The 18,727-nt window shown below is 45.2% G+C and overlaps 1 long non-coding RNA gene across 1 annotated transcript in view; it reads left to right on the forward strand.

The window, feature by feature from the left end:
• The first annotated feature begins 1,035 nt into the window (after positions 1-1,035).
• Positions 1,036-18,727, forward strand: part of LOC123743148 (uncharacterized) — a 19,980-nt gene continuing 2,288 nt past the window's right edge. Inside the window, exons 1-2 of the long non-coding RNA XR_006769952.2 lie at positions 1,036-1,779; positions 10,814-10,882. This is a non-coding gene — a long non-coding RNA (uncharacterized LOC123743148). The remainder of the gene's footprint in view (positions 1,780-10,813; positions 10,883-18,727) is intronic.

The following is an 18,727-nucleotide window of genomic DNA, read 5'->3' on the forward strand; positions in this document are numbered from 1 at the left end:
ACATACGTAGTGCCCCTGAGATGAACCCTTTACATAAAAAGCAGTTGTTACCATGGTGATCTAGTGCTGTTTCACAAGTTAAGGATAGGTTTTCTGCACAGTGTATGATTCCATTTAGTAGTTTTAAACCAACAAGTAGACATAGCATATTGTCTTTTTCCCACCAGAAAGATTATTATGTCAACACTAAACTCATGTACCCTCACACACACCTGTGCACGCATGCACATGCACACGCACATGTACGCACACACACACATACACACACACACACACACATAGTCATAGACCATAGTTTTGTTCAGTTCGGCCTTGTGAGCAAAATCACTAAATTAAATACAGAAATATGGATATGAATAAGAAAATGTACTACTTGTGAACTTAACCTTGGGTCTTGAGTTGTATTTTTTTCCTAAATTGCACTTTTGTTTTTGAAGTTTAAGTTTTTATAAAAATAAATAAGTGATACTTCAGTGTTGTAGAGGGACATCCTAACAACGTGATGATCCAAGATAGTGACATTTCCTGAGTAGTTGACCTGGTCTCAGCCATAACCTTGAATTCATGTTGACAAACCTTTCCCCTCCCCCTATCTGTGGTTCTCTCAGTCCATTTTTGCCCCTCCGTCCCTCCCTCTCGCTCTTTCTCGGTCTCTTTCTCTCTCTGTTTCTCTCTCTCTGTTTCTCTCTCTCTCATTCTCTATTTTTCTCCTCTCTCTCTCTTGCTCTCTCCTCTGTCTGTGCCTCTCACTAGCTCACCACCAGCCTGCTGGCTGTGTCTGCTGACTGTGTCTGCTGACTGTGTCTGCTGGCTGTGTCTTAGAATGTGCTGGGGGGCCAGCAAAGGGAAAATGAACTTAGGAAAGCTTTCAGAGTTCAAGTGCACGGCCAGAGAAACGTTTCTGAGTTGGACAAAGGGAGAGAGGAAGGGAAGGAGAAACGGGAAGGCGAGAGGCTGAACTACTGACAAAGCAGCTGAGGACGGGGGAGAGAGCATGAGGGTCATTTAAAAAAAAAGTGAAATTTGAGAAAAAATTGTGAACATAAAAAAAATAAAAAAAATGTCCATCCCCTCCCCTTCCCTCTCTCCACTTATACACTCCTCTTACCCTCCCCCTAAGATATTCCTTTCAGAACCACCCCTTTTCTCTATTTCTCTCGCTCTGTCCCTCCCTCTCTTGCTCTCTCCTCCATTTCTATCCCACTTGCACACACAGACCAGATGACTGACGCCCTCTTACCCTCCCTCTCTCTCTCACCCTCGTTTTCTCTCTCTCTCCAAGCTCTCTCCGCTACACCACCAATACTTTTTTCCCTGGCTGCGGTGTGTTTGTGCTTTAGTGAGTGTATGGCGAAACCGGTTCTGTGCTGATCCAGCGTGTGCTATCCCATACACAGAGCCAGGAGCAGCGTACCTCTTGCCAACATCCTGCCTCCACTCTGCTGCCTTTTCTGCTTTGATTTCCCACTGTCTGCTTTTCCACCAGACCTTTTCTTTCTTTAACCCTCTGCTCTCTTCCAAGAATGATCTAGGAAAAGGGGAAAGAAATAAGAGAAAGGTGTCTCCCCTGTGTGAAGGGGAGATGAGGAGGCAGAAAAGGAGAGCGAGAGGGGAGAGGACTAGAGAGAAGACTGGGGTTACGCTGCAACACGAGAGGCAAAGCAACGAGGAGAGGGAGAAAGAAGAGAGCAACAAGGATCGAGGGATGATCGAGGTGGAATCGGGCCGAAAACGCAGGAAAAGGAGGGAAAAATTGCCAGACTCATCCAACATCTGCTGGTATTTTTCTCATCCTTTTGTTATTCACATACTTTCTTTTTAAGTGTGTCTGAAATTATTTGTTTCCTTTATGTTTCTCTAGTTATCGCCCATGGGTTTCTCTTTCCATGTCTTCTAGGGTTTTCAGCGTTGCTTGTCTTTCTTCTTGTTTTTAAAAAGTGTCTCTGTCCATGTGTGTACTTTAGAACCCTTTCCTTCCTCCCGCTCCCATCGGAAGGTTTTCCTCCGTCCTTCCACATTTCTCTCTCGCCCAAATGAAACGCAATGATTGCTTTTGTTTTATTTTAAGTTTTGATACTTTCGCTTGGATTTTCCCATTGAAAGTTCACATAGTTCGAACAAAAACTATGTTGGAAAAGGTGAAACCTGAAATTGGGGCCCAGTAGTGAGGTCGAAAGGGAGGGAAGAAGGGGGAGGGGGGGCCTAATTTTCCTCCGTTTTTTTGGGGTTGTTTTATCTTTGTGTGTATGGGTATGTAAGTGTTTTATTGTCGTAAGCTTCGTTCAATTATTGTATGCATATTTTCTTCACAGTTTGGAGTCATTTTGATGAGTTTGACATAATATTTAACTGGTAAAAAGGCGACATTGTGAAGTGAATGTAGTTCTATTATAGGGGTATCCCCATCGCCGCTCTCTCTCTAACTCGCTCCTCGTTCTCCTCTACTTCCTGTCTGTTTGTGTCCTCAATACATCTGTCTGTTAGTCTGTACATAAACACATCTCTTCTGAATGTGTTTCTCTATTTATCGACTAATACGGCACTCTAGCTTACAGCAATCTCTGTGGGCCTTCTCTGTCCATCCCCACGCTATTGGCTTCCACCCTCGCTTCCATTGTTTGATTTACACAAGTCGGTGTGTCCCTCCGTTCATACTTAATTTCAGAGGCCAGAGTGTGTGCTGTGTGTACATGGATGTGTGTGTTATATTCTCATTCCATCCCAGCTCTTAGCCGCCCTGTACATCTCCATGGAGACCTGCTATGTGCTCTCGGCCCCCTGTAACTCGGCCTATGCGCGGGCGCACAAAGACACCCCCGGACATCGCCCTGCCAGGGTGTAAAATTGGTGAAGGGACGGAGAGGGGGGTACCCCGATTGGGAGTTGTCGGAGGGTGACAGCGGGGATGGACGTGGTCCTGATAGCCATGGCTAAGGGGCTTTGTGTCTGAATGGAGGTTAAGCTGGGGACTTAAGTATGGAGCTCAGGCCTAGACACCCCACCGCTACGAGCCTGCAGGCTTGGTTAATAGTGGGTAGAAGGGCTGAAAAGAAGGCCTGTCTGACTGGCTTTCTGAAAGGCCTGACTGAGATCTCTACTCTATTGTCTTATCAGGTGGACTGAAAGCACGGCGTAACAGTGCTCTCTTGTCCTTCCCCCAGTCTCGCTGAAGGTGATAGTCTATATAGTTTATACCATCATCTCAACACATAAGCAAACTAAGCTTTTATAGTTTAAGGTTTGTGTAAAAACATCTCAGAGTGGATAATCATATGTTTACTGTATTTGCCGTTTTGTATTTTCACCTTGATGAAAAGGCATTGTACACTATAGTAGGGAGCACTTTTTAGAAATTAAAATGTGTTGTTTGCTAGTCCAGAATTGCACATTATCACACTATGACGACATGGTGGATCTACGGTCTCACACCTCATATGACAATAGAAATAAATGATAGAGAGGTCAGTCAGTGCTGCTGGATATATGGCCTGTGATGATGGAATGCCACAGATCAGTTACCAGCCGTTAAATATTTGAACCGGCTCTAGCTTGACGTCAGTTCCTCAGGCTCTCCCAGCCGTCTCAGCGTCAGTGCTGCGGTGGAGGAGGCCACTAATGTGCTTCCCTTTATGACGCATAACTCAGCCAGCACTATCAATTATACAGCTAGTACTTGTCTGACTCTGAGAGGGGGTGGGCTACTAGCAACAGGCTTTAGCGAGTGTATGGCGAAACCGGTTCTGTGCTGATCCAGTGTGTGCTATCCCATACACAGACCCAGGAGCAGCGTACCTCTTGCTACAACAGGCTACTGGGTCCACTATGGAGGGAATGACTGACTGACTGACTGGGGCATAGATAGAAAAAGCAGCATGTGACCATCATGGATGTATTCCCACTCTCAGGGTCCCCCCCCCCCGGAATCATTGTTCCAGTTGTGTCAGGATTTGTCTGCCTCAGCTTGACGAGGACACAGACCGCTGAAACAAGGCAGAACCAGACGAGCTGCGAGTTCTGGTTTGATTCATATAGCCTAATGGGGGCTTTTTCATAAATACTGAATTATTTGTGTGTTTTTCTTCATACAGTGCTTCAGTCCTCCAGTGTCTCTGTGTGTCTGTTGACATGGGTAAATTGAGTTACTAGCTCGTATTTCTTTAGAGCACTCGGTAGCACACCTCGTTTTCGTCAATAAAATGGAATCACATTTTTTTTTTTTTTGATGTGTCCATACTGTGTATTGTACTAACACTTAAGTCCAAGTTGTATTTGAGCACATTGATGTATAGGAGCTTTGACATCAATTTGCGCACAGAAATCAGCACGTATAAAAGACTCAAGAGTGAGAGGTGTATGTGTGTGTGGGGGGTGTCACACACAGGGTTCCAGTACGTTCTTGTCTGGGTTGGTTTAGGTTAGTTAATGGGTTAGTTAATAACCGGTATTTTAGACTTAGGCTGGGAAATACTTTACGTATATCAGGGTATATACAGTAGCAGAGAGAGGAAAAGGTATTATGATAAGTCAGGTATTATGTATCCAGACTGTATTACATTTTTATGGAACTAGAAAGCCTCTTTAACTACTCTTCATACCTCTTCTGAAGTATTTATGCGATTGTGTTCAGTAATTGATGTTCTAATACCTTAAAAAAATGTGTTTTACCTTGAATTACACACATCACTTCAAATTACATCATTGTCATTGTTCGGACACAATATTACCTTCTCTCGGAGTCTCTCTCTTCGTGGACAACCCCTCGTAATGCTATGGGTGTACGAATGGCTACATTCTTGTGGTACTGTACATTTTTGTGAAGATTGTATAGTGTAGTTTTGTCCTGTGTGTGTACTGTAGATTGAGGCGGTGGTAGTGGAGGTGGTGTGGGGGTTAAACTGTACAGGCAGGAGGAATGTGTTTCGAGTCGGCAGTGAGAATTCCTCAGTTCTGCATTAGTAGGTCACAGCTTTGCCTCTTACCTCGGCAAACTCTCTGCTCTCTCTTCTACCTCTCCACCATGTCTGTCTCTCTCCTCCCCCACCCGCCCTCCCTCACTCTCTCTCTCTCTCTCTGCTCTCTCTTCTCCCTCTCCACCATGTCTGTCTCTCTCCTCCCCCACCCACCTTTCCTCCCTCCCTCCCTCTCTCTCTCTCTCTCTCTCTCTCTCTCTCTCTCTCTCTCTCTCTCTCTCTCTCTCTCTCTCTCTCTCTCTCCTGATCCTTCTCAGTCTCACCATGTTTCCTCCCCCTCCATCCCTCTTTCTTTCTTACTTTCTTTCTTTCTCTCTGTTCCCTTCTCTAGTTCTGATCCTAATCCTCTCCCCCTTCTCCTTCTCTCACAGACATCTAAGGCCCGAGGTGTTGGGGGTGGGTTGAAAGGGAAGCGAGACGGGGAGACTGTGTGTGTGCTGGTGCGCATGCGTGTGTTATATAAATCTAGCAGTACAGCTCTCACTCCTGCTTTCAGTGCTTCTAGTCCTCTATGATTAATTGAGCTGGGATCCTGAGGAATGGGCATTGTCTATGTCACCAGATTCGACCTGTTCTTATCATCTAGCGTACATGACATCTTCCTCACATGTCCCGCTGGACTATCATGGTCAGACACCACTGATTCAGCTCCCACTAACATTGATATGCATATTGCTGGTCGTCACATGCCAGCATACCTTCCTGCTGAGGCAAAAATTCCAGAACTATCTCGGGTCCTTCACAAGACTGTCTAACAGACTAGGGGAGCTCCCAGAGATGCTGGCTGTGAAGCAAACACAGAACATTATTAAGATAGCACACAGAAACATATACAACCATAAACATGGCATACACAGGCAGCGGCCGATACTGTCTATCAGATAACTCATGGTGTATAGCGTTGGTGTGACTGTGAGTCAGGTCTGCTGGCTGGCTGTCTGGCTGCCATATTGACACGGCTCACAAGCCTTCACAGTCTACCCCTGTTTTCTGCTCAGCTATGCTCTGCTCTGCAGTACCATCAGTGGCGCTAGCCGGCCGTATTTACAGAACAACACCCTTTGGTGCTATGGGCCCTGGTGCCAGACGAAGAGAGAAGGAGGGGAGGTGAAGAGGCAGAGAAAGGGAGGAGGGGAGCTAGGGTGGAGAGGAGGAAGGAAGGAGGGAAGGCGAAGAGGCAGAGGAAGGGAAAGAATGGTGTCAGAAGCACAGGCTGGTAATGCTGCTCAGTTGGTAGAGCATGGTGCTTGCAATGCCAGGATAGTGGGTTCCATTCCCATAGGGGACCAGTATGGAGAAAAAAAAGTAAATGTAAGCACTCACTACTGTGTCTCTGGATATCTCCATAGCTCAGACATGTCTTATAGTGACTGGCTGGACTGCCATGGCCGCTGGGCCGTTTCTGAGTTCTAACTCCCAGTTCCCACCGTCACGGCTGCACAACCCCCAATTTAAAAGACTGTTGTGATACCCCCTGTACAATATTGTGACAAAGCAAACCAACCTTGTAGTAATTGATTGTGAATAGTGAAGTAAAGCCTCCTGAGTGTGTCTGGGCGGTTGGTTGTGGTGGCAGGGGGGCTATAGGAGTGTCTGTGGGGGTCAGGGCTGGGAGATGAAAGGAGAGGCTGTGGTTGGTCGCTTCATGCTTCAGAGGTTCCTCAGAGAAAAGGAGAGGTCAGGAAATGACCCCAAACACCAGGCGCATTGTTCAAGTTCAAGGTAAAGTTGAATGCCACTTTTCATTCCGTCTATGCAGCTGCCCTCCTCCGGCTGTGGGCTTTTTTGTAAAAGTGGTATTAATTGGGAGGTAATGTTGCTGTTGGGTCAAATCAGACGTTTGTGTTATGATAGCATAAGTGAGAAGCAATTAGGTCAATATTAATTGCAATTACACGTTTTACTATTTAAAATTGTGTGAGGGCTTGACCATGTAGCGTTTGGATGGCTACTTGGCTCAAAGAAGCAATCAGATAATTCAATTTGAAAAGTGTTTGGAGGTAAGTCAAAAATGGTCAGCATTTTCCTTTTCAGAATAGCTATGGGAATAGATTTATTTCCAGAGATTTGATTGGAAATCTGGCCCAACAAACATCGATGTGAGGTCGTCTGATTGAGAAAACACAACTCTTACTTCTGCCAAACTGCTGTAAGATCACAGTCCCAGATTTAGCTTTTTGTGTGTATGGGAGCGTGTGTAATTTGTGTGTGTTTGTCTATCTGTGTGTTTACCCACAGAGAAAGGGGATTACATGTATTTAATAGAGGATGAGTTTTGGGAGGGGTGTTTGAAGGGGGCAGGCCCGGCCCTCCCTCCACGAGGGCTGACCCGTGCTCAGCTGTAGTGTGTCTATCCGTGCCCTCCCAAACCTCCCAGACCCCAGACAATGGGTCAGATGTCAGGCTGGGAAATACAACACTTCCCCTTCCCCTCCGCTCCTCTACTTCCTCCTTCCCCCTCTTCTCTCTTCTCTCTGTTGTGTCTGGTGGCTTGTCAGGAGCTGTTAATTAACCCTTCACAGGGAACTTCCCGTCCGGCCCACCTTCCAAAAATATAACATGTAATGTCTTAACCTCTCTATTTAGCAATTGGATATTTTGTCTTTCAGGATACTTATTGCATTGTCTAGGCCGGTTCAAGATGAATATACTATAGGAGGATAAATCACCAAAGAACAGGAATGTATAGACATGGTTCCCCCCTAAATTCCGCACACTGTTTATGTTTGTGGTAAGGCCCTTGCTTTTTAAGGCTGTAATTTATGGTTTTGTACTCTCCGACTCTGTGCACACGTGCGCACGCACACATACTGTTCACACATGCACACACACACACACACACACACACACACACACACACACACACACACACACACACACACACACACACACACACACACACACACACACACACACACACACACACACATATACTGAGGCACATAATTCTGGGTCTGAGCCACCCCTTTAACAGAAAGTCAATAACAATACAGGAATGATTAATCAGGCCCTCTATTCCCCTCCTCCACTCTCCCTCTATCCCTCCCTCTCGCTCCCTCACTTCTCTCAACCCCACTTTCACCCTTTCTCAGCTAACTATTGATCTGAATGCATTTGCCTGCCATTTATCGCTCTAAACTCCCCCCTAAACTCCCCCCTACACTCCCCTCTAAACTCCCCCACTGCCACTGCAATGAGCATCCAGGCACAAAGACCCTCTCACACAGGAGAGTCTGACACACATAGACACACACACATACTCCATACGTCAATTTGTGTGTTAAATCGTGTTAATTGCATTTGATGTAAAATGCTGTATTTTGTTGCCCATTTACTGGTCCAACTAAAGCAGCATGTTCATATAGGATGTTTACACAGCCACACATATGCACAGATTGCTGAGGGAAAGTGTGAGGGGAGTAGTCAGACAGTCCAGTAGTCAGAAAGCGGCTGTATATTAATAGTATAACATAATATATGCCATTTAGCAGACGCTTTTATCCAAAGCGATTTACAGCCATGCATGCATACATTTTACGTATTAAGAGGGTTAAGGTTAACTTCTGCAGTGTGGTGAACACTCATCACCTTTCTATGTAAAACACACTAAGCTTTATACCTGAGTAACTACCTATGTAATTACCATTTTCCAGACTTGTAAGTCTACAGTTATACATTACAACCTAATTCAGAAATCAGTTGTATTAAATAAGACGTTTGGTAGAATGGACACTGATTTATAAAGCTTTACAATGTTTCGGGGATGCAGGTGCACTCTAAGCCTCTATGCAGGCATGTGTGAGTGCGTGTGTGTGTGTTTCGCCTCAACCTTTGTAAACCTGTGGCGGGATTGAAAAAGGTTTGACTGACAGCTCCTTTGACCCTCCCCCCTCATCCCCTAACCATTCTAGATGGTGGCAGTCAGGTTGCCATGACACCAGACTGTTTTGTCTGCCCTTTGACCTCCCGAAGGGGTGCTGTGGTCAATCAGGCATTACATTTGAGTGGCGAATGGAAGGGGGAAAGAGGCAAGGGGCGAGGAGTCGAAGGAGGGGGGCAGATGGGCGCATTTCCTCTCTAAAATCGAGGTACAAAAGGTTCCTCTATACATCCGCTGTGTACACAGACATGGAGATGGAGAGCCGTGGAGGGGGGAGGGAGGGAGGCATACTGAGACAAAGACACATGTGCACACAGACATGAAAGCTCACTCGCTCTTTCTTTCTCTCTCTCTCTCTCTCTCTCTCTCTCTCTCTCTCTCTCTCTCTCTCTCTCTCTCTCTCTCTCTCTCTCTGCCTCTCTCTCTCTGCCTCTCTCTCTCTCTCTCTCTCTCTCTCTCTCTCTCTCTCTCAGGGAGGAGGGTAAGTGAACTAGGCTGTGTGTCCCAGGGGGTGGAGGGGGTTATTATAGTCATTGTGCAGACTCCCGGCCCGGCCAGCTGAAACCGTTTGGCTGCTGTGCTGTTTGAAGTTATATTTATCAAGCACAAGCAGGAGGCTCAGCTTATACACTGAGATCTGTGTCTTCTAATTATTGAGAAGGGAGAAGAAAGGACACGTGTTTGTTTAGATGGTAAAGTGAGGCTTATTTAGATATTAGGGATTGGACATGTGTGCAGATGTGTGCCCAGATGCTTTCTGAAAGATCAAAGAGGGAGAGGAGGTGTGAGACAGATTATATTTCAACACACTACGTTTCTGATACTTCAAATACCATGAAAAGTCTGTTTTTTAATGCCTATATATTTGACAAAAACGACCCATGTCATTCACATATTGGTACTTTCATATATGCATATGATTGTCAAAAATCTTCAAGTGGCCAATTAAATCTGTATAGCCTGTACAAAATATTGCCATTTTGCATTGTGCTGAATTACCCAGTTATTAAGTAAATCAACCTGGCTAAATTGTAGAAATGCATTAATGAAAGCACTTGAACTGAATGAGACAGGCACTCTAGATGCTGAATGTGAATTTGAGTGAAATTCTGCATGTGACATTTATTCTGATTCATTTACATTCTATCTATAGTGCTGTATTTATGACCTCCTTGTACAGATCATACAGTGTAGCGTAGATAGATGATTGTTCATTTCATTATTTTTCCTGTTTATTTACTGTAGATGGTGATAATTGATTGTGTAATTTAATCATTTTAATTGCAGCTGTGTTTGCCTGCTTTTGATTTCCCTCGTTAGCAACGACCTTTTTCTGACCCATAGAAAATCGGGCATGGAACGTTTCTCTGCTATGAGCACATATACTGGTGTCAAAATATTGACATTGACTATTGAAAGTGCACATCACCACCATGGCCCGAATCTGTGTACGTTTAAAAATTGGTCCTCAAATATGGCACGTTGGTTTAACATGCCATGTCAGATGCTGAGACAAAGAAAGCCTGTCAGAGCTCAGGAAGTTAGAGGAAGCTACTTCCCAGTGGTAAATTCCTATTTCATATTTCCATTTCAATCATAATACTCATGTATACTGTAGTGTGTCGTACTGAACCATGTGTCTATCTATCTTCTGAAGCTGAGCAGTTAGAATTGACAGTGACATTTAAAATGTCACACTTCAAAACACTGGCAGTGGTATTTGAATGTGTGCATACGTTAAGTAGCTGTGCAATTACTTTCTTGACACTTGGATCAAATTGAAGCTGTTATAATTCATATGTTGACTTATAATCTGTTGTCTGGAAATATCTACCTCATATATAAATATCTCACTCATCGATCATATGACTGGAAAACAACACTGTGTTTTTCCACAGCAGCTATAGTGCTGCACCTCTACAGTACGTCTCTCTCTAAGCCCTTGTGACTCTTTGCGTTTCAGTGTGGGGACCGGACCCATCACCTGACTGCCCTCTCCTGTCTTCCTGGTCTTCAGCAGAACAGCCATGAGGTAATATCCTCTCCTCCTCTCTACCTCCATCCATTCATCCATCCATCATTCCATCCCTCACTCCCTGCACCCTGGGTATGGGTAGTCATCATCCCTTCTAACACCCATCAGTCTATGGTTTTAGATCTCCTGTTTCTCAATCTGTTTTATCTTCTGTTTTCTGTCTGACAGACAGCTGTCTTGCTGCCTCTATAGAAAAGCTCTACTATCCCATCTGCTTAATGGAGAACCAGGTCTCTTCACCTCCCTGTTTCTGTCATGATTCATGCCCATTGTGCAGTGGTGACTACAGTTTGCTTGTGAGACTCCTGGTTTCTATGGTTTTTACCATAGCTGTATATAGTTCATGTACAACAAATAGACTCCTGGATTCTATGTTTTTTTACTATAGCTGTATATAGTCCATGTACAACAAATAGACTCCTGGTTTCTATGGTTTTTACTATAGTTGTATATAGTCCATGTACAACAAATAGTGTCCTGGTTTCTATGGTTTTTACCATAGCTGTATATATGTTAGCCGGTAGTGTCCAGTGCAGTGTAGTGTGTATGTTAGCCTGTAGTGTCCAGTGCAGTGTAGTGTGTATGTTAGCCTGTAGTGTCCAGTGCAGTGTAGTGTGTATGTTAGCCTGTAGTGTCCAGTGCAGTGTAGTGTGTATGTTAGCCTGTAGTGTACAGTGTGCAGTGTAGTGTGTATGTTAGCCTGTAGTGTACAGTGCAGTGTAGTGTGTATGTTAGCCTGTAGTGTCCAGTGCAGTGTAGTGTGTATGTTAGCCTGTAGTGTCCAGTGCAGTGTAGTGTGTATGTTAGCCTGTAGTGTACAGTGTGCAGTGTAGTGTGTATGTTAGCCTGTAGTGTACAGTGCAGTGTAATGTGTATGAATGCTGTTACCCATGGCTGTCCACTAAAACCCTACAAACCTCCAGCCTCTGAAGCACACTTTGTGTAAATGTCAGAAATTACATTTCCACATCACGTAATGTAATGCACCCCGACTGGGAGGGGCCACGGGCACGCCTGGCACACCAGCCTGGCCTGGGCAGAGATTGACAGCTGTGCCCTAGCAACCATTGGTTTGGCGTATTGCCAAGCCGCCAGGGGTTTCCAGGGAAGAGGTTCCCATGGCAACGCTCATTTTGCCACTTTGGTTGGTGTACTTACAAGGTTGGCGTTGGGCAGATTAATGTGTGTTACAGCAACACGGCTATCAGCTGGAAAATCAAATGCTTATTCCAGCAGATTGGAGCTCTGCACGGCACGGCATGGCATTACCATGCCGCTTTTAAATGACATAGCTAAATTAGTCCCATCTGATGGTCTTTTACGCAATAATCAAGGAGTGGCATTAGTGGCTTTTAATTAATTAATTATTTACTGTATAAAGTCTAACACGGATGTTTGAATTTCAACCCTCTTCCAGTAATGTATCCATTCATTAAACGTCAAGGAAATAGTACAAGCTGTGAATAATATTTTAGAGATTGATTTCCAGCAGACTAGACACTGTCCAGTAGCCTGTCTTCACTTCATCAACTGTTTTTTACAGTCTCTCCATCCGCCTGCACTAGCTGCTGCATTCACCACAAAATGTCTCTCCCATTCACACATCCTCTGGATGCACTGAAGGATCGCTACGATGATCAGAGGGTTTTGAAGTGAATGGTTGAATTGGGAGATGGAAACTGACAAAGTACTGGACGTAATACGTGGTATAGGTCTGTGAGGGTTGAGGAGTCCATTGCTGGCAGAATGTAGGCTACGACAACCTTCTAGGGGCACACACCTGCCCCAGCACAGACACTTAAAGTTGGCCAGCTCTCTTGGGGGAATTGCCTCAGGCCCCTAGACACACAGACAGACCTGCTGAGGAAAGAGAGAGAGAGAGAGACGATGAGAGAGACGACGAGAGAAAGAGAGAGCGGGATAGCCGATAATGGCACAGCCACGCTGCATTCCTGCGTGATTTGACTGTGAAAAAGATTGCAGGCGGGGAACCGAGCGGAGGAAGAGAAGGGGGAAGAGGAAGGAGGTGGGTACGTAGAGAGAGGGTGACAAATAGGATAAGAGGCGGGAAACGAGGAGTGACGAGGGCGGGCGAGGAGAAAAAGGTCAGCTGAGTGGAGAGAGGGAGGGGCAGGGAGGTGAGCACTTTGGGACAGGAGAGGAACGAGAGAGGGTGATGGTGGAAAGGAGAAGGGGAGAGAAGCAGACATGGTGGGATTAGGAATTTGAGCACAGTCCAAAAGGGAGGGAGGGGCGTGAAGAAGAAGAGGACGGAGGGGGAAGAGAGAAATTCCACCTGGCAACGTTTGAATGGTTCCGCTGGCATAGCCATGGTAACCCTGGCATCATCTGATTGGCTGAGGGAGTGTTCTGAGGCTGGGTGTGTCTGGGTCTATCTCGCTCTCTCCGTTCACACACCAGCCTCATCCACGGATAGCTAGCTATAGTTTGAAGAAAGGTCTGCAGAAAGATAGGCGGGGAAAAACACGGTTACTGATCTTTATTTGTTTCCTTCTTGCTAATGTCATCTTAACAACTTTCGGCTGGCAGGATGATAACCCTCGCAACAGCTTTCCCAAACTCCACACGCCACACAAACACAGACAGACTGCTTTTCAAAGGCAGAGAGAGAGACACAAGCAATCTGTTGCAGAGCTACAGTCGCATAGCTACAATCTCACAGCTTCACTTCATGGCTTCAGCTGGGCACCTGGAGGGATTTGAACCTATATCCACAAGGCTGACGATATGCGTCAGTATTAATTGCACAAGTAGTACCGTTCACAAACTGTGGGAAAGCAGGCCGTCATGGCACAAACACACAGTGTGACTTTGTCATTGCAGGCCTATTCATTTTAGTGCAGGTCACTGTGCTCTCCATTCAACCTTTACAGCAGAAATCCATTTAGCTAAATGAGTCAACTCATTTGGTTAAAACCCTTCAGGGTAGAGGCTCCTGATAAACACAGAGGAACAATGACAAGAATCGTCTCAAAGACATTTCTGATTTTGGATTTGCAGAAGTAAGCACTTTAAAATGTATCAAATGTTCAATAACTACATCAACTATAATTTTGCCTAAAGCTATTGTGACAACAGCACACAGAAATGATGCAGGACAGCTATTTTTGACTGTGGTATTTCATGACATTTCATTAATGTGTTTATATCATAACTATCAGAAGAGGATATGCAGCCACATTGTGTATAATGACAGTAAGAGATAATGCATTTAAAACCATTATGGGGTCAGAATAGATATTTCAGGAAGTGGGTTAGGTAAGCACTGTGTTATGAGCCTAGCGTGATGCTTGTTAGAGTGCTGCTGAGAGGGAGTGGAGCTGAGAGAAAGAGGGGACAAAGCAAGGTCAGTCGCCACAAGAGGGCAACAGTGCCCCAGAAATGATTGCAGTGGTGGTTGGTTGTTGCAGTTGTGCACAGTTTTCTCCTGGCATTTATAATAACGATGTGTGTGTTTGTGTTTTCTGTAAAATGATATGTCCAAACTCCCCTAGTATGTATTGTATGCTATCATCATCACCAAAGACATGTCAATTAACAGACAGATTCTATTTTGACCATTTAGACAAACAGACAGACCCACAGATGAGACAGACAAGACAGACAGAAAAGACCGACAGACAAACCAGAGAGACAGACAGAGGACAGACCAGACAGACACCTGGCCGGCTGGTGAAGACGTGGCAGAGGGAGTGCTACTACAGAGTGTGCTGCGGTGTGAGGTAGTTGGTTGTATGGTTTCACATAATAAACAGCCCGGAGATAACTGTACAACCTTCTAGCTTTCCCCGCGGTGTCACCACAACCTACAGTAAGCACCCCTGGAGTCACACCACCAAGCCAACACTGTGGTAAGTATAGGACTGTCAGAGAAAGTACATGACACAACACAGAGAGGCTAGTTAGGTCACACACAGGACAACACAGAGGCTAGTTTAGGTCACTAACAAGACAACACAGAGGCTAGATAGGTCACTAACAAGACAACACAGAGGCTAGTTTAGGTCACTAACAAGACAACACAGAGGCTAGTTTAGGTCACTAACAAGACAACACAGAGGCTAGTTTAGGTCACACACAAGACAACACAGAGGCTAGTTTAGGTCACACACAGGACAACACAGAGGCTAGTTTAGGTCACACACAGGACAACACAGAGGCTAGTTTAGGTCACACACAGGACAACACAGAGGCTAGTTTAGGTCACTAACAAGACAACACAGAGGCTAGTTTAGGTCACACACAGGACAACACAGAGGCTAGTTTAGGTCACACACAAGACAACACAGAGGCTAGTTTAGGTCACACACAGGACAACACAGAGGCTAGTTTAGGTCACACAAGACAATATTTGCAACATTTGAAGAACAGACAATGTAAGTGAACTGTGCATGGAGGACATTTTTCATTATGTGATCCACAAGCTTTTTTTTCTGTCGCAGAAGGTTGAGTTGAGTTGGATTCAATTGAATGCAAGAGCTGCCTCCTGTCTCCTGCTTCCACTAGTATCATTCAGATCAGTCTATTTTAACAGCATGTGTCTAGTACCTACAGTACAGCATCAGCGAACTCCATGTCCAGGCACCAGGGAGTTAAGGGAAAAGGGTCAGTTGTACAGCTGAATGCATTCAACTGAAATGTGTCTTTCTCATTTAACCCAACCCCTTTGAATCAAGGCACTACAGCCCTGTGTTATTACATATCACTACTCTGGGTCAGTAAGTTGTACTATGTACTGTACACTGCACAGTGCACTTATTGTAGACTACCTTTCCTTGAAGGCCAAAATACTGTCCCAGAGCTCTCTCTCTATAGGTGCTTCTTAAAGTCCTTAACTAAACCTTCAGATCCAATATCATACTGTATCATACTCCACACGATAACACACCTCTTTACTGCATTCCCTCTTTCCTGCAGCCATTTGACTGGATTCTGCTGGCTAAAACTAGTACAAGCGGTCATTTTCAGTCGTTACCAGACTGTCATTGTTCTGCAACCTTTGCTCTGTGTTCTGTGGTTCTGATCGATGATACCCAGAATGTGTCCGCTCGTCTGTAATAGTAGAGAATTCACTAATGCCTGCCATCCTGCACAGTGGTAACATTATTCTAGTCTCTCCTCTCCCTCCTTTACTTTCATACAGGGTAACAATATCATTTAACATCCCAATAACTAATCATTCTAGCTATGTAACTGGGTGTCATGCACCCACATTCATTCTGTGTAACATGATCCATGTCTATGGCTCTCTCGTCTGTGTTCTTGTCTCTCATATCACTCCAGAACATGTACTCTTTGTGTTCCGTTTTCCTGAGGTTTGCAGTCACAGTCAGAGAAATATATCAGTTGCTTGCGAACAGCCAACCCCTCACCACCCTCCCAGAAGCCCCCCTCCTCTCCTGCTGCATCCCCCCTTCACGCTAACGCAACCAACCTCCCCCTCCCTCCCCCCTGCCTCCTCTCGTCCCCCCAGTGTGTCTGGGCTAGTAGCTAAGACAACAGGCATCCGCATTGCGTTGTGGCTCCTCTCCTCTCCTGGAAGGGACAAAAGGGGGCATATATCAGAATTCTGCTGATTCGACGCTGTTGTGGCGCTGTTCTTTATCATACCCACAACGCCTTTCTCCTGCTGCCATCCCAGACAGATGCACCTTTGTCAAATGCCTGACGTGTCGAGCGCGGAAGGTTGCGTTTTCTCCCTCTCTCTCCTTCTGTGTTCTTGTCTTTGTAATTGTTGTATCCTCTGTCTTTTTAATGAGGACAGGGAGCTGCCATTTCTCTCTCTGTCTCTGTATCTCCATCATTGTGGCAGAGAGAGATCTGGATATCACTGATTGGATCAGTGGGTATTTTATCCACATGGCTGATCAGAGCTCATTGGTAGTCTGGGTAGATAATGCAGCTTCCCTACATACATGCGCACACACACACACACATGCACGCACACACACTCACACATGCACACACACACACATACACACACACACACACAGACACACACACAGCCAGCTGTACAGGCATCTATGTGATCCAAACATATACAGTGCAACATGCTAGTTAGAACAGCCCAGACTTGAGAGGGGGTGATGGACCGACTCAGACCAATGACGTCACATCTTCTGGAACACTCTTTGTGCTGTCTGACAGTGGAGTGATGCGGTGCAGAGCAGAGCCGCCGGCAGATGCACCTGTCTAGGACAGCATATCTGTGTGTGTCTGTGTCTCTCTGTCTCAAAGCCCTAGCACCACGAGTGGCTCTTGCTTTTTAAGTGCAAATGTCTCAGAGATAGCTTCCAGCCTGGCTCAGAAACAGATACAGGAAGGTATGCTGGCACTCACTCTGCCAGGCGAGCAGCTGTGAGCTTATAAATTTATGTTCTCCCTTTATATTCATTCTAACCTACTTTCAGAAAAAGATTGCACCGGATTTGTCTGTCTTGTATTGATGGTGTCGTTGGTAATGATGGTGTCGTTGGTAATGATGGTGTCGTTGGTGTTGATGGTAATGATGGTGTCGTGGTAATGATGGTGTCGTTGGTAATGATGGTGTGGTTGGTAATGATGGTGTCGTTGGTAATGATGGCGTCGTTGGTAATGATGTTGTCGTTGGTAATGATGGTGTTGATGGTAATGATGGTGTCGTTGGTAATGATGGTGTGGTTGGTAATGATGGTGTGGTTGGTAATGATGGTGTGGTTGGTAATGATGGTGTGATTGGTAATGATGGTGTCGATGGTGTTGATGGTGTCGTTGGTGTTGATGGTAATGATGGTGTCGTGGTAATGATGGTGTCGTTGGTAATGATGGTGTCGTTGGTAATGATGGTGTGGTTGGTAATGATGGTGTGGTTGGTAATGATGGTGTTGATGGTGTCGTTGGTAATGATGGCGTCGTTGGTAATGATGTTGTCGTTGGTAATGATGGTGTCGATGGTAATGATGGTGTCATGGTAATGATGGTGTCGTTGGTAATGATGGTGTGGTTGGTAATGATGGTGAGGTTGGTAATGATGGTGAGGTTGGTAATGATGGTGTTGATGGTAATGATGGTGTCGTGGTAATGATGGTGTGGTTGGTAATGATGGTGTGGTTGGTAATAATGGTGTGATTGGTAATGATGGTGTTGATGGTGTCGTTGGTAATGATGGTGTCGTTGGTAATGATGGTGTCGTTGGTAATGATGGTGTCGTTGGTAATGATGGTGTCGTTGGTAATGATGGTGTCGTGGTAATGATGGTGTAGATGGTGTTGATGGTGTCGTTGGTAATGATGGTGTGGTTGGTAATGATGGTATGGTTGGTAATGATGGTGTTGATGGTGTCGTTGGTAATGATGGTGTCGTTGGTAATGATGGTGTGGTTGGTAATGATGGTGTGTTTGGTAATGATGGTGTGGTTGGTAATGATGGTGTTGATGGTGTCGTTGGTAATGATGTTGTCGTTGGTAATGATGGTGTCGATGGTAATGATGGTGTCGTGGTAATGATGGTGTCGTTGGTAATGATGGTGTGGTTGGTAATGATGGTGTGGTTGGTAATGATGGTGTGATTGCTAATGATGGTGTGATTGGTAATGATGGTGTTGATGGTAATGATGGTGTCGTGGTAATGATGGTGTGGTTGGTAATAATGGTGTGATTGGTAATGATGGTGTTGATGGTGTCGTTGGTAATGATGGTGTCGTTGGTAATGATGGTGTCGTTGGTAATGATGGTGTCGTGGTAATGATGGTGTAGATGGTGTTGATGGTGTCGTTGGTAATGATGGTGTGGTTGGTAATGATGGTGTTGATGGTGTCGTTGGTAATAATGGTGTGATTGGTAA

This window comes from Salmo salar, chromosome 05, assembly GCF_965601325.2.
Source record: "Salmo salar chromosome 05, fSalSal1, whole genome shotgun sequence".
NCBI lineage: Eukaryota > Metazoa > Chordata > Actinopteri > Salmoniformes > Salmonidae > Salmo > Salmo salar.